This window comes from Sciurus carolinensis, chromosome 15 (assembly GCF_902686445.1).
Source record: "Sciurus carolinensis chromosome 15, mSciCar1.2, whole genome shotgun sequence".
NCBI classification, from domain to species: Eukaryota; Metazoa; Chordata; class Mammalia; order Rodentia; family Sciuridae; genus Sciurus; species Sciurus carolinensis.
Window position 1 is genome coordinate 56,012,986 of NC_062227.1, and position 13,789 is coordinate 56,026,774.

At 48.2% G+C, this 13,789-nt stretch overlaps 1 protein-coding gene across 2 annotated transcripts in view; it reads right to left on the minus strand.

Annotated features, from left to right (window-relative positions):
* The window catches only part of Zbtb7c (zinc finger and BTB domain containing 7C), a 326,309-nt gene that overhangs the window by 311,226 nt on the left and 1,294 nt on the right, over window positions 1–13,789 (minus strand). The window lies entirely within an intron of this gene.

Sequence of the window (13,789 nt, forward strand, 5' to 3'; positions counted from 1 at the left end):
TTCCAAATTGTTAATGACGATCGTTATTGTCTGAGCACTGAGGAGCCCCTTCCTCCCTGCTAGGGTGGGAGGGGACAAGACAGAAGCGGCCCAGCTCAGAGTATGGTTGCCCCTCTCCCACGGTGCTGCAGGCGCCTTGGCTTCCTTCTGCAGGGAAGGTGAACTGGGGTGTGTACCCACACAGGTTTGGAACAGAAGGATTCCTTTCCCTTCTTCTCCATTCTACAGTTCCTGCTCACTGATACTCTCTCTCCCTGACGAAGTAGATATAAAAGTAAATGTTAAATTCTACACCTAAAACAAAGCAAAGTCTATGGCATGTAAATCATACTTTGATAAAGCTATTAAAATATTTTAAAGAATTTTGTGAATATAAAGATGTCATTTGATTCTTCTCTAATGAAGCTCTGAATGAAAACTGAAAGTAAGTTTAGTCAAAACACCTTCAAAATGATCACTCACACACACACAACTAATGCAAATGCCCCTAATTAAAAATAAACCTCAGGTTGGGGATATAGCTCAGTTGGTAGAGTGCCTGCCTCACAAGCACAAGGCCCTGGGTTCAAATCCCCAGCACCGCAGGAAAAAAAAAAAAAAAACACACAAAGAGCAGAATCTAAGAGGCATCGGGACAATTATAACGAACCTGAACCCGATGTCAGTAACCTCAGGCACGTGAGCCAGGAAGAGCCACCACTTGAGCAGCTGGGAAATGGTGTTCTTCCCAGTCCAGAAACCAGGAAAGATGCAGAGCTGCCAATCTGCAGGGAGCTCTTCAACAGACACGCTTTCTGATTGAGCATCATTGAGCAAAGCAGACCACACACACAAAAAAGTCGCCATTGGTGTCCCTCCCCAGCCCTGGCCAGTCTCCAGTCCCAGCAGTCCCCAGGTTGGCAACGCCACAGTGGATTTCTGCAGCATTTCCATCGCACTTGAAAACTTCTATAGGCCAGCTATTTTATTCTTGCTACACTGAAATAGGCTAGAATAGACTTCAACTTGGCATCCTTTTTCCCCTGAACTTCAAAAAGAAAACCTCCACGTGATCGTTTTTAAAATTCAGGTGCCTTGTACCTGCAAGACCTTAAAAAATGTCTCAGAAGTTTCTTCTCTTCCTGCTGCTCTATTTTGTTTGGTCAAATCAAGTGCTGCCAATGGCAAATGCGCTAATGATTGATTAGAGAGTGGGGTGTGGGTAGCTGGATTTTCTGGTGATTTTAGCTTGAAAGAGCAATTTCTGAAGAGCTCTCTGCCTCGTCACGGAACTCAGTGAAGCCAGAGACCGGCAGATGACTTAAGCTGGAGGTGGGGGTGAGGGTGGGAGGCCAGGAACGCCAACCAGGGAAGATCAGATGCAGATACGGCAGGTTCATTTATTTTGATGAATCTTTTCTTTTTAATCATCTGTAATAAGACCAAGCTACATTTTGCCGTGCATATGATATATTTTGGAAAGGTAATGAAGTCTGGGGATAGGCAATCCAGCTCAGTTCCCAGCTATTCAATCTTTGCTTAGAAATAGGGTAAAATCAGAGTGTGTGTGTATGTGTGTGTGTGCGTGTGTGTGTAAATTATGGGTCTGGCACATTAGCAAGGGCAGAAATTAGCCAGGTTCTACTACTATATTGAGATTTAGAACATCAGAGTACAGTGACTACATTTTTCTGTGGAGATCTTTACAGCTATTTGGAATTATGAACCCATAATATGCAAATGCATGGGGCTAAGAAATACACATTCTTGGCAGAGACTGAAGATGTTATAATGTGTGCTGTAAACGGCGACGCGTATGTGTATAAAATCAGTGCGCACATACTAACTGGTCGATTATCCCCTCTAAAACCACGCATAAATTCTCCTGACAGGAATTGGAATTTTGCACACATCCCAAGAACGCAGACTCTTAATGTGCTGTGTGTGTATGAAGGATGGAGTATAAAAATCAACGAAAGGGTCACTAAGCTAAGTAAGGGAGCTTTCTGATTCCCGAGCGTGACAACAAAGGGTTCCAGGGCTACATTTTCCTCCTGAGCATGATAATTATAATATTAGTAGTTGTCAATAATATTTATTGAGTTCTGGGCTCCATGACAGTCACTGTGCTGGGTGCTTTCCATTCATGATCCCATTTAGCTACAGGATGTGTATGCACCGGAGGGGCTGGGGACTGTGTGCTTGTGTGTGTGTGTGTGTGTGTGTGTCTGTGTGTGTGTTTTCTACTCAAAGACTTTAACACCCTGGCCAATGAATACTTTTCCAGGAAATTTAACACTTCATACTAGTAAAAATGTTAGCTTGTCCATGAGGTAGCATGAAGGAGAATTCAGTCCCCAGATACTACCTGGTGGCAGGGGACAGAGTCCCAGTACAATGATGTGTCCTTTTGGGGTGAGACTACTACAGACCTGGAGTCCAAATCCAGGTAATTGCCATTTCTCAGCAAAGAATTGAAAATTAGGGAGCTATAGCCCAGAATCTGAGACGAGGTAACCAATGCCCAAAATAGAATGTTGCTGAGTCAGGTCTGCGCAGCCGCAGGGACTTGGAAAATGGTAGGGAAGGAAATGAAAAGCCTTTAGTTAAACAATGGCTTTTAATGACTTCCGCAAATAGGTGACTCTGCAAGGTGGCTGAATCTGGTGCATCAGAACCTCAAGGAATGAGGAATTCCTAGCAAAACCACGGAGGGAGAACACAGCAGGATTTCTTTTTCTATCGTGTTAGCAGAAATGTTGTTTTACCAAATAATTCACTATTACAATCTCTCTCTGCATCTCTATGCCCCTGGCAAAGCAGTTGAGGAAGACATCCCAGTACTCTGGGTAGACAAAGGCCAGCACACGCTTACCTCTTTTCCAGTGACTGGCAAGGAGAGGAACTGAGATTTTGCCCTCTGCCTTGTAATCTGTACTGTCCAGCTTGTGAGCAAGATTTCTATGGTCGTGGAAACTTGCTGAAATCTGAATTAGAAGATGATTTGCAAAATGGGCACAATCACATCTTCCATCAGAGCTAAACCACAAGTAGGGAGCATTTTCCTTGCCCTCCATAAATATGCTGCAGAACTCAGCTAAGGAGCCCGAGCTGAGCTTCACTTCATCAGGTGAGATTCTGATCTGCCACCTACTATTCTTTCATTAAGGCACAGATTCTCAAGTGCTAGAGATGGTCAGAAAATTAACAGGCAGACTTTTCTGTTTAAATAGTATGTATTTATTTGGAAGATAGAATGAGGACAGAGAAACCTTGAAATTACAAAGACGGATATAAATCCACTGGAGGAAGCTTATGCAAACTGGGACCTTGGAGTTGGGTCCTTGGATTTCTTCACCACATCTCACAGCCTGATCATGACACAGGATTTACTAGCCCTCAAATCATTTCCTCTGACCTGTCCATTCACCACCTATACCACAGAGAGCAGAACTAATGAAAGCGAAATTTTATCCTCCACCATGGGGCACAATGATGGTGGTCAGCAAGTCCCAGGGCCCTCACAGAAGTGCAAAACAGAACTATCCATCTGCAGAATTATAAAATTTGCATAAATGCACACCTCTGGGAGGTCTTAACCCTGAATTTAGTGACGTGGGGTGGGGTTTGTTTGTTTGCTTTTGTTTCTGGGGATTAAACCAGGGTCTCACACACACAAGGCAAGTGCTCTATCCCTAGCCCTGACCTGGTATTTCTTTGTACTGGTAGTTGCATTTTTACAACGGTATTTAAGTGGCTCCGAAAGCAATTTCCTAAAATGCCATATGAAAGAGATATTGGCCAATGAATAAAAATCATACTTGTTTGGTGCTAAGCTAAAATACATGCATTTACTATTTGGTATCAAGTGGATTATCTCTTCCTGAATTTCTCACCATTGAAGAATTGGAAAAGGAAACTACACCACCAAACTAATGGAGGCAAGGAAGTTGGAAAGTGTACTGGACAGGGGGCCTGAGAGGTCAGAGCTGCTGCAATTACTTCCCCACGTCTGACCCCTTAACCAAATGCATTTCCTCCTCCTTCCTACATTACTGCAGAAGGGACGCTTCCTCAATAAGCTTGGCCCATGTCATGATGGTCCCACAACCACTCCTTTTGCCCAGGCCAGTCCTTCCACCCTGAGCCCTCTATGGAAACCTTGGAGTCAACTTCAGTGCAATGGAGAGAATTTGGGCTCTGGAATCAGAGCTCTGTCATTTCCTGGCAGGCGTATCACCTTAAGCAAATTAACTTAAACATTCCAAGCCTCAGCTCTTCGTCCGCTAAATGGGAATAATAATGGGAAACTGCAAGTTGCTATGAGGATTAATGGATGTGCCACACCCAGGAAGTGCCTGCTGGGCCCAGTTGCTCATAGCATGTTCTCATCCTCCTACCCGCTCCCTTCCGGAGGGTCATCTCAAGTCACATCTGCCCACTCCAGCATACAGACAGGAGAGCATGCAACTGCTCTTTCCTTAAAGCCTTCCAGCCTTCCAAGCCCCACGACGCCATCCAGCCCTCCAGCACAAGGTTTGCACGATGCACTGTGTGTACCATCATCTTCCAGATTTTTGGTTCCTTGAAGGCAAGACCATGTCTTGGGCTTCTCCTGACCCTGTGAAAAACAGTCCATGATAGAAGACCCCAGAGGAGCCCAAATGTACCTCGTGCCCTGTGGGATCACTGCTTCCCTACCTGCACACACACACACACAAAGCAAAGATTCTTAGTGACCAGAGACCATCCAGAGCAAGTCGGGAACCCTTCAGCAACTGCAGCCCTCACCACGGAGCCCACTGAGGGCTGGGGGCTGCTTCAGAAAGAGGGTGGGCTGCCAGAACTGAGACCAGGGCTCATGGGAGGCAGATCTCTCTCAACACAAGAGGGGAACGAGGAGCTGCATTCACGCAGGGACAGGACCTGGACCCTCCAGACCAGGTGGGAAAACGTGCCTCCTTAGATCCAGCCAGGTTCCTCTCTCCGTGACGACCAACCACAGTCCCCACTGTCACTGGGCTGCTCCCCCATCACTGTCCATTTGCTGCAAAGGGATTGGCCTGAGGGTTGGCCTTGCTCTGAACTCTGAAGCCAGACCTGATTCCCTGGGATAAAGAGGGTTTCAAAGCCCCTCAAGGTCAGTAGACACACACCAAGGATAAACAGAGTCCTCCTGGCTGAGCCAGGGCCACAGAGGACCCTACAGAAAGGCAGTGACCTTGAGAAGCAGCTGAGGGGGAACAAGGACACAAGCTGTGGTCAGACAATCCTGCTGCTCACAAACAGCTGACCAGACCACGGTCCCTCCCTGGCACCCTGCACCCCAGCTGCATTTCAAGGGCCCAGCACTGCCCCTGGGGGCTTCCATTTTCCTTCACTGAAACTCCCTTCCCTAGAAAGAAGTGTCTGTTCTTTGCTCCTATCAGAGTGGCCATCTGAGACTCCCCCCCAAAGTGTGAGCGCTACCCTGCAAGCCTTTCTCTCTTCTGCACCCCACCTTCACCCCACATAGTAGAAGCTCGAGAAACACTGGGTTAATAAGTCGAGGTTGAATATATGATTTTTTTTTTTTTCTGGGAAGATCATCTGAAAGTGTTTTATTCTACTCTTAATCCTAAGCAATTTCATTCCTTGAAGTGAACAATAACTCAGAGAACTTATTCCTGGAGTACTAAAAATTTGCTTGTATTCAGAAAAATCAAGGATTCCTTTCATTAAAAAATCTCTGAGTACTACACCAACAAGAGACTGGAAACAACCAAAATATTCATGCATAGGGACAGTCAAATTTAGTCCTGGTAGAATGGGCAGATCACAGGTATCTACAAGACATATTAAGTAGAAAGTGGAATAAAATGTGAACATTCTGCTTCCATTTGGATAAAAAAAATTAGGAATACGTGCACACATGTCCGCACACACACACATGCATGTTTTCTTGTGTTCGCTTCAAATGTCTTCAGGCTGAAGAAACCATCAGTTGCCTCCTGTAAGAGAACTCACAGCGGTGAGAAAAAGATGTTTCACTTTAAGTACCCTTTTGTACCTTTTGAATTTTAAACCATGAAAGTGATGACCTATTCAAAGAAAATTAAATTTAAAATTCAAAACAAACAATGTGGGGAAAAGTAATAAAAAAAATCTAGTTTAGGAAAACATGAAAGAGAAATCCTCATTTAAAAACAGTTCAAGGCAGACTGTTGAGTCATCTGTGAACCAGGGAGGAGACAAAACCCAGGAGGCACAACCCAGGAAGGCAGAGGGCTGCCCGGAGCCTGGCATCCTCCTTGCTGCCTCCTGGGGTGATCTTTGATAGCAGTGTGGCCCCTCTGAGCCTATTTCTTCATTTGGAGACAGCAGCCCAGGCCTGGCCCTTAGAACACTAAGACCCCTTTCCGGTATGGGAGGTGGGAGCCCCAGGTGGACACAGCAAAACACTTGGTGACGATGTGACTTTAAAAGGATACCTCTTAAAAAGGAGGTAGAGCCAGGTGTGATGACACACGCCTGTAATCCCAGAGGCTCGGGAGGCTGAGGCAGGAGGACCACCAGTTCAAAGCCAGCCTTGGCAAAAGCAAGATGCTAAGCAACTCAGTGAGACCCTGTCCCCAAATAAAATACAAAATAGGGCTGGGGGTGTGGTTCAGTGGTCGAGTGCCCCTGAGTTCAATCTCTGGTACCAGCCCCCTCAAAAAGGAGGGAGAGTTTCCTTCCCCGTCTAGAGGGCTGTGGTGGGGAGATAAAACCCAATTCCCTCCTCATCTGAACGCAGGAAAACCAGGCCTGTGACTTCAGTTGCTAAAAATACCCCAGGACCCGCCCTTCCCTCCAAACACACCTGCTGCCCTGTCCCTCCCTCTTCCCACATCCTCCCTGGACAGGCCCAGTGCCCATTTATGACAGAGCAGAAAAAGTTCCTTTTTGTGCTAATATTTCCTGTAGGGCCCCTCCTGTCTTTGATGACTGCCATTCACAGCCCTCTGAGATGACCAGGAACAAGAGGAAGCTCCAGAATTTCAACACAATGAAAACATGCCGCTGTTTTAAAACAGCAACACTCCTGCCCCATCTCCAGGCACACTTTACAAAAGGCGATTTCACGGCGGCGTCTGGACGCTGGCCACTCTTGGAGAGCCTTACTGTACCAACTGTCCAGACACAGCTCTGAAAGGCTACGCTTTAAAATGTGCGCTGGAGGTTCTCTCTGCCAGCCATGCCTGCGCTCCACACCCACCTGCATGCTCTTCATGCTAGCAAGTGGCTAAGTTGGCTTTCTATGTCTTTCTCTCAGGAATCAGAGAGCACCAGAGCAGAAATGGCTCTTACAGACAATACAACCTCATGCCACAAGTGGGGACACTGCGGCCTTTTGTGAAATGGAATGGCTTCCTAGAAATAAACTATATGCCCACTGCTGGGCTAGGATAAAAGTCAGCTCTCACGGTCCTTTAATTCCTCCCAAATTTGCCTGCACTAAGTATGTTCCCTCCATGGGGAGGGCAGCTGCTTTCCCTGGAAATGCATTGTCCCCCCAAGTAGCCCCAGCCCTCCCAACCTGTGCCCCAGGCTCCCCCTGCTGTCCAATATGGCAGCCACAACCCCAGGGTCCTACTGAGCACTTGAAATGTGACTAGGGTCCCTTGTTAAAATGACAATATTTTTAAGAACATATATTACAAAAATTCATTTTGCCCATTCGTTTTTCACTCTTTTAAAATGTGGTTACTAACAAATTTTCAATTATACAGATGGCTCACTGAAATTCCTACTAGGCTGCACTTCTCTGGATCCCATGCAGCTCCCAATCAGCAAAACTTACCTGGCCCACTCCTGCCTCCATGGCCAGACATCCTCTATTGTAAAGACCATTCGGTGCCCAGGGGAAGTACTGTGCCCCCATCAGTGACCTTTGGATTAAGCTCCTGACTTCAGTAAATGCACTCCCTCCATATGAGGGGGCGAGGAAGGGGTCCCAGCACCCCACGAGAGATGCGGACTCTACCTACAGGTGTGCACCTGCCCCCACAGTCCTCGTTCACGTAGGCTAGGTTTTTCTCCCTTGAAACAGGGGGCAGCCTTTCTCTCCTTTTCCTCGGGGTTAGGAATAGAAATGGACAAAATGTGTAACAGTGGCTTCCATGCATGGGTCCCTCGATCTTCAGCTAAGTGACTCCTGCATGCTAGCTCATCTTGTTTTCCCCACCGCCCTACCAAGTAGGTTTTCTTGCCACCGACAGACAAGGAAACCAAGGCTGAGAAGGAAAGTGGCCAAGCCAGGCACTCAGCTCTGCAGAGCTCATCATCATGAGCCATACCTCACCATCCCTTCTCGGTCTCAGTTTCCCCACGTGCAGTTGAGGATGGTACCTGCCTTTAGGCAGGGAGGTGCCACAGTCCCCAGGACCCACCCTCTGCTGGGACCAGGTGCTGGGCCCTGGGGAGGTACCAGTTTGAAGAGTCTCTTGCCAGCTCTTGGCTTGGGCTATACTCTTGATCCCAGGCTCAATTCTGTCAGACTCTGCCCATGCCAGTCCTCCTGCCTGGGTCCCTCTACTTGTCCCCAGGATGTTAAGTGAGTCTAGTCCCTTAAACCAAGCTCCCACCTAAACCTCACCTCCTCTGAAAAGCCGCTGAAATTAAGTCAGTGTATTGTTTCGGGAGTGGGCCTTCCTGCACTGCCTTTCTGCTCTTCCTCCTGTCCCTCTGAGCCCTGGGGCCCTAGGACCCACCTCCAGCGGGTCAAGGAGACCTTGACATTCCTTAACTTAATCAGGAACGATTGTCAGCAAAGTAGTTCCCTAGTAGTCCCTACTAGGTGCTGGACACTCTTCCAGGCCCTTGAACAAGGCAGCAAAGGAGAAAAAGTGGCCGGGTTCCTGAAGAAACGAGGCTTCCCGCAATAGTGATGCCCTCAACGCCGTAAGAGAAGGACATGGGTCCCTATTCCTACAGTTTCTCCTGCTTCTCTTATTTTTAGGTCAAAGAGTGATTAGTTAACGGACACCAATCTTTTTTTTTAATAATAGATACAGTATGGTGCATTGCCCGAAGGGATGCTACACATCCTTGACAAATACATTTCCAAGAAGAATGAAGGAGGAAGAGGACACTGGCCACACCATGGGCCCCAGTCCTTAATGTGATGGTGCAGAGAGGTGGGCAGTGAGAAGCACGTCCCTGAGTGCAAACACAGTGTGTTGGGGAACAGGGAAGGACAGCTGTTTTCCTTGGAGTACAAAAGGTAAATCCATCTGGAATCTTCTTTTTGGATGAGGAGACTCCCCATTTTCTTTCAGTATCAGTGATTCAAAGTGGGAATGTGAGTGTCGAGCTCCCAAGGGAAAGGAATCTCTAGGTTTAGTGCAAGACCACGTGGGTTTTAAAAGTTTGGGGAGACTGTGTATACTGCCACTTATAATTTATGTATGTGTCTCTATGTGTTAATGGGTGTAAGAGGGGGAAAAAAAAGACTGGAAGGAAATACACCAAAACTGAGGTGTTGTAGCCATTTTTCATTTTAATCGTATACTTTTCCACATTTTCTAAATTTTCTGTCATGACTCTTACTCCCTTTATAATCAGAAAATAAGCAGTAAACTGAATGCTAATAGTTTTTTAATTTCCTCATGAATCTGTTTTTATGGGCACTGTTTCAGTGGGGTTTGGAAATCATCAGGGTGTGAAACGCCAATGAAATTCCCCACTCCTGCAGGGCTGAGCGTGCCCCTTGGCCCTGGAGAGGAACCCTCCCTGAGCCATGCTGGCAGACAGCTGTCCACAGCTGTTCTGAGGAGGCTGCCAATGAATGGCGCTGGTGGAAAAACACAACATTCCTGACTCTCCAAGGATGGCATTATGCTTGGAACTCTTGCCCACCAAAGAAGTAAATAGAGAGAGAGAGCCAGCTTCGCAAGGTAGGGGAACTTCAGCCGTGGAGGTGGGTCAGCCTCCAGAGCTCCTGAACACATCCTATACCATCTGACAGACAGCCCCTGCACTAAGCCAGCCTTGACAGGGACCCTCCTGGGCTGTGCTCCTTGAATGCCACCTCCCTTCCTGCCACCCATCAGGATACACACACACCCACACACACACACACACATCCACACACATACACTTTAATTATGCCTCTAGGCCAAAGAGACGCAGAGGCAAGGCCCCTGGCTGACTCTTCTTCACACACCCCAGCAGTAATCAGCATATTCACTCACCAGCTATCCCCTCCGGCACCGCCAGGGGTCAGCCACTGTTGAGGGAGTAACAGGGAGCAAAACCAACAAGGCCCCTGCCCTCATGGAGCTTACAATCCAGCGGGAAAGCAGGCAACAGCAAGAGGAGAACCCAGATGCATCGCAGATGGCACTGGGAGCTGTGAAGAATATAGTACAGGACGACGTTTCGGTGGAGATCCAACTGACCAGGAGAGGTCCGCTGGGAGGATCTAGCCGAGGGAAGGGCAACCGAGGTAGAGAAGGGCCACTCAGACATGCAGGAGCTCTGTGGCACTCTGAAGTGCTCAGAAACAACAAGGGGTAGGGCGGGGTGGAGAGCAGGGGAGGCCAGAGGGGCAGGCAGAGGCCAGAGCAGGAGTGGTCACTGAGAGTCATGGCAGACAGTGGCCTGATCTGCCTTCCTAAAGGCACCTGCCGGGGTGTGATCCTGGCTGGACAGAGAGGGCTTTTAGCTGGGACCCACGCTGGTAGAAGCTTAGCTTCACAATGCCTGTGAAACCCTCATCTCTCCTCACACACTGCCACCACATCCCTGCCCTCCAGACACCCTGTCACAGCACCACAGAACAGCCGATGGCAACAAAGACCCCAACCTGACTTCTGTCCTCCCATACACCCATGCTCCACCTATGACCTTGGGTCAGCAAACACTTTCTGTGCCCAGGCATCGTGCTGGACACTGAGCACATGGGAAGGAGCCCTGCCCTAAAACACTTAGGACATGTGCCTGTGCCAATCTTGCCAGGCCCACCCTTCCATGCTGTCCAGCCACGACCTCTCATGTCATCCAGCACCTCTAACTTAAGTCTTCTCCCCTGGTGAAATCTGCTATTAGCCCCCGAAGGGTTGTGATGGGCAAATCAATTCTCACCAAGAGGGAAGGAAAGACCAGCCCAATGGTGAGGCTTGATCCACCCTGCCCCACCCCCATCTCTCCCTCCAACCGCCCGGGAGAAAGTTCAGCCTCAAGAATGAAGCTGTGGCTAGCAACTTGGCAGGTACAATTTATTCCAAGACAAAGGAGGACTTGGGTGTTGGTTTAAAGAGTGGGAGAGCCAGGAGGACCTTTGGGACCGGCCTGGGGAGAGCCGAGGAAGACCTGAGTCCCTCAAACCTCCTCCACCAGCCCCCGCACAGAAGCGCCTCAGCTTTCTGTCAGGGGAAACCACATCTAATCTGCCACTTTGAGACTCTCCTGCATAAAATCCACTGTTGTCAATATTCAGAAAAGCCAACCACGCTCCCTGCAACAGGTTCTCAAGTTCTGCCCAGGAGAACTTCACTGTGCAGTGCGGGCAGCGCTGGAGAAAGGTGCCCATGCTGGCTGCAGGAAACCTGGGCACCCTAAATCCCCCAGGTCTGCGGGTGTCCCAAGACGCCCAAGGGCTCACTCCACACAGGTGGGGGCTCACTGAAATAAGATGGGCATTCTTCCAGTGGGACTTCATCCCAGAGAGAAGTCAGCACTGCAAATGGTTCCAGACCCTTGAGTCTCTTCTTCCCAGGAGGGGAGGAGGGGATATAAATAGCCTGGACTCCTTCGGCCCTACACAGGCACGGCTCCCACACCCCCGCCCCAGCCCCAGCCAGCTGGTCCCTCTGCACCCAAGTTCCCACAGCCTCCTAAGAGGGAGGACAACTGCCCACACCCGGTGGGGGTGGGGAATAAAATGCCCCGATGACTGGTCTTTGGCCTTCAATGACTATAACTGCAACCCCACCTTTCCATGCCCCTCAGTAACGCAATGCTGGAAAGGGACAAGGATCCAGAAACACTAGGGAGTCCCTTAGATCCTGGTCAACCCAGGAAGCCAAAACTGCATACTCAGAGTATGTTTTCCCTCACTGTGCCTCAGTTTCTCCATCTGGACACAGAGCTGAACTATCTAGCTCATGGGGATGCAAAGAAAGTGAATGATACTGTCAAAATGTAACCCTGCATTATTATTAGGATACCTCTTCTACAGGAGTCCTAAGCATAGCTATGGGGACACATTCTTATCTGATCAAGAAAGCAAAAGAATTATACTCAGTGGCACTGCATTAGCCTTGAATTCTTGATACTGCATGTCCTTGAAAGCAATAAAACTTCCAAAATGTTCTCTCTTACAAGTCATCGCTGACTAATACAGATTGACACACACCACACCCAGACCTATTTTGATTTAATAACACTCTGTCAAGACTGTACATAACATTATAGACTGAAGGCTAAGCACTGCCCTACAGCATTTTAGTTTGAGGAGGAAAAGTTCCCTTAATCATTCTGTTTATCATTTTATTCCTTCCCGACTCCACCCTTTACATGTAAGAAACAAGTGGTTAAAATCTAAGGGTCCAACTCGAAGCTCTTTTTAATTAAGACACTTTGTTTGCTCAATAAAATACAGAGTAAAAAACGTTTACTGAAAACCAACTCATTGATGCTTAATAGCTGTGTCAAATACTCATAACAACATTTATTCCAACACCCCCAGATAATTGCTCATCTTTCTCATTTGGTATCCACAACAGCACAGGATTTGTGTCCAAGTGTAATTGATCCAAAATTGGGCTCCCTTTCAAAAATATCTGTAAAACCTAATTACCAGGAAAACAGAGTTCTGGCATCCTATGGAAGTGGGTGCTTTCGTGAGACAAGCTGTAAACCCATCTCAGCTAATCAAGTCACATTATCTTCCCAAAGGAGTCTGAGGAATCTGGGGTAATGAGGGAACAGGAAAAGTCGGGATAGTGTCAGACTGGACTCTGCAGTGATGTTCGGGTTTTCTTAAGCCTAGGACCAGGGAGAGGAAATATACCACGTTGGCTGGTGAGCAGGGACTTAGAAAACACAGATAATAAGCCCATGATGGGCCTGGGGTCTGGGGGTGGCATTTCTGATCTCAGGCCCTACAAGTTCTTGTCCAAGGGACTCTCTTCACCCACAGCCTGATACTGATATCACCTCTAGGGCTCCTGGCCTCTTACCACTGTGCAGGTTAATTTCCTTCCTTGGGTATAAGTTGCTCATTTGTAAAATATGTGCTCCTAATATCTAGGGACTCTTTCAGTCCCCAAATTCTGTGAGTTTCTTTAAAGCAAAGAGCACCCTTTCTGCTTATGTACTCGTGGGGGAGGGGAATAGGGAGTGGGCGCAGGACCAAGGAGAATGAAGGACCGAGTGTTTCTAGTGCTCACGCAGTTTTGTACCTACTTGCAACACTCAGGTATCAGCCCCGCTCTGGGAATAATGATTTCTTTCAGCCCAGGATGGACCTACCTACCGGGGTGGTTCTACCTCGCTGCCCTGGATTAGTCAACCTGACCAATGAGGAATGGGGCCAAGCCACCGGACCTCAGAACCTCTCTCCCAAAGCTGGAAATCTTGAAAGACTTCCTCTTTTAAGGGGTCTTTTCTTCCCACGCCACCCCTCGTTCTGTCCTAGAAGCCCCAGAAACCCCAATCCTAGCTTTGCCAATGATTCAGCCAGGCTCGCTGGGCAGACAGCACACGCCGCTGACCCCCAGCTTCCCTCGCTCTGCGCCATAGTCGCTGAGGCTTGGGTACCAGCCTCCATAACTCTATAGATTTC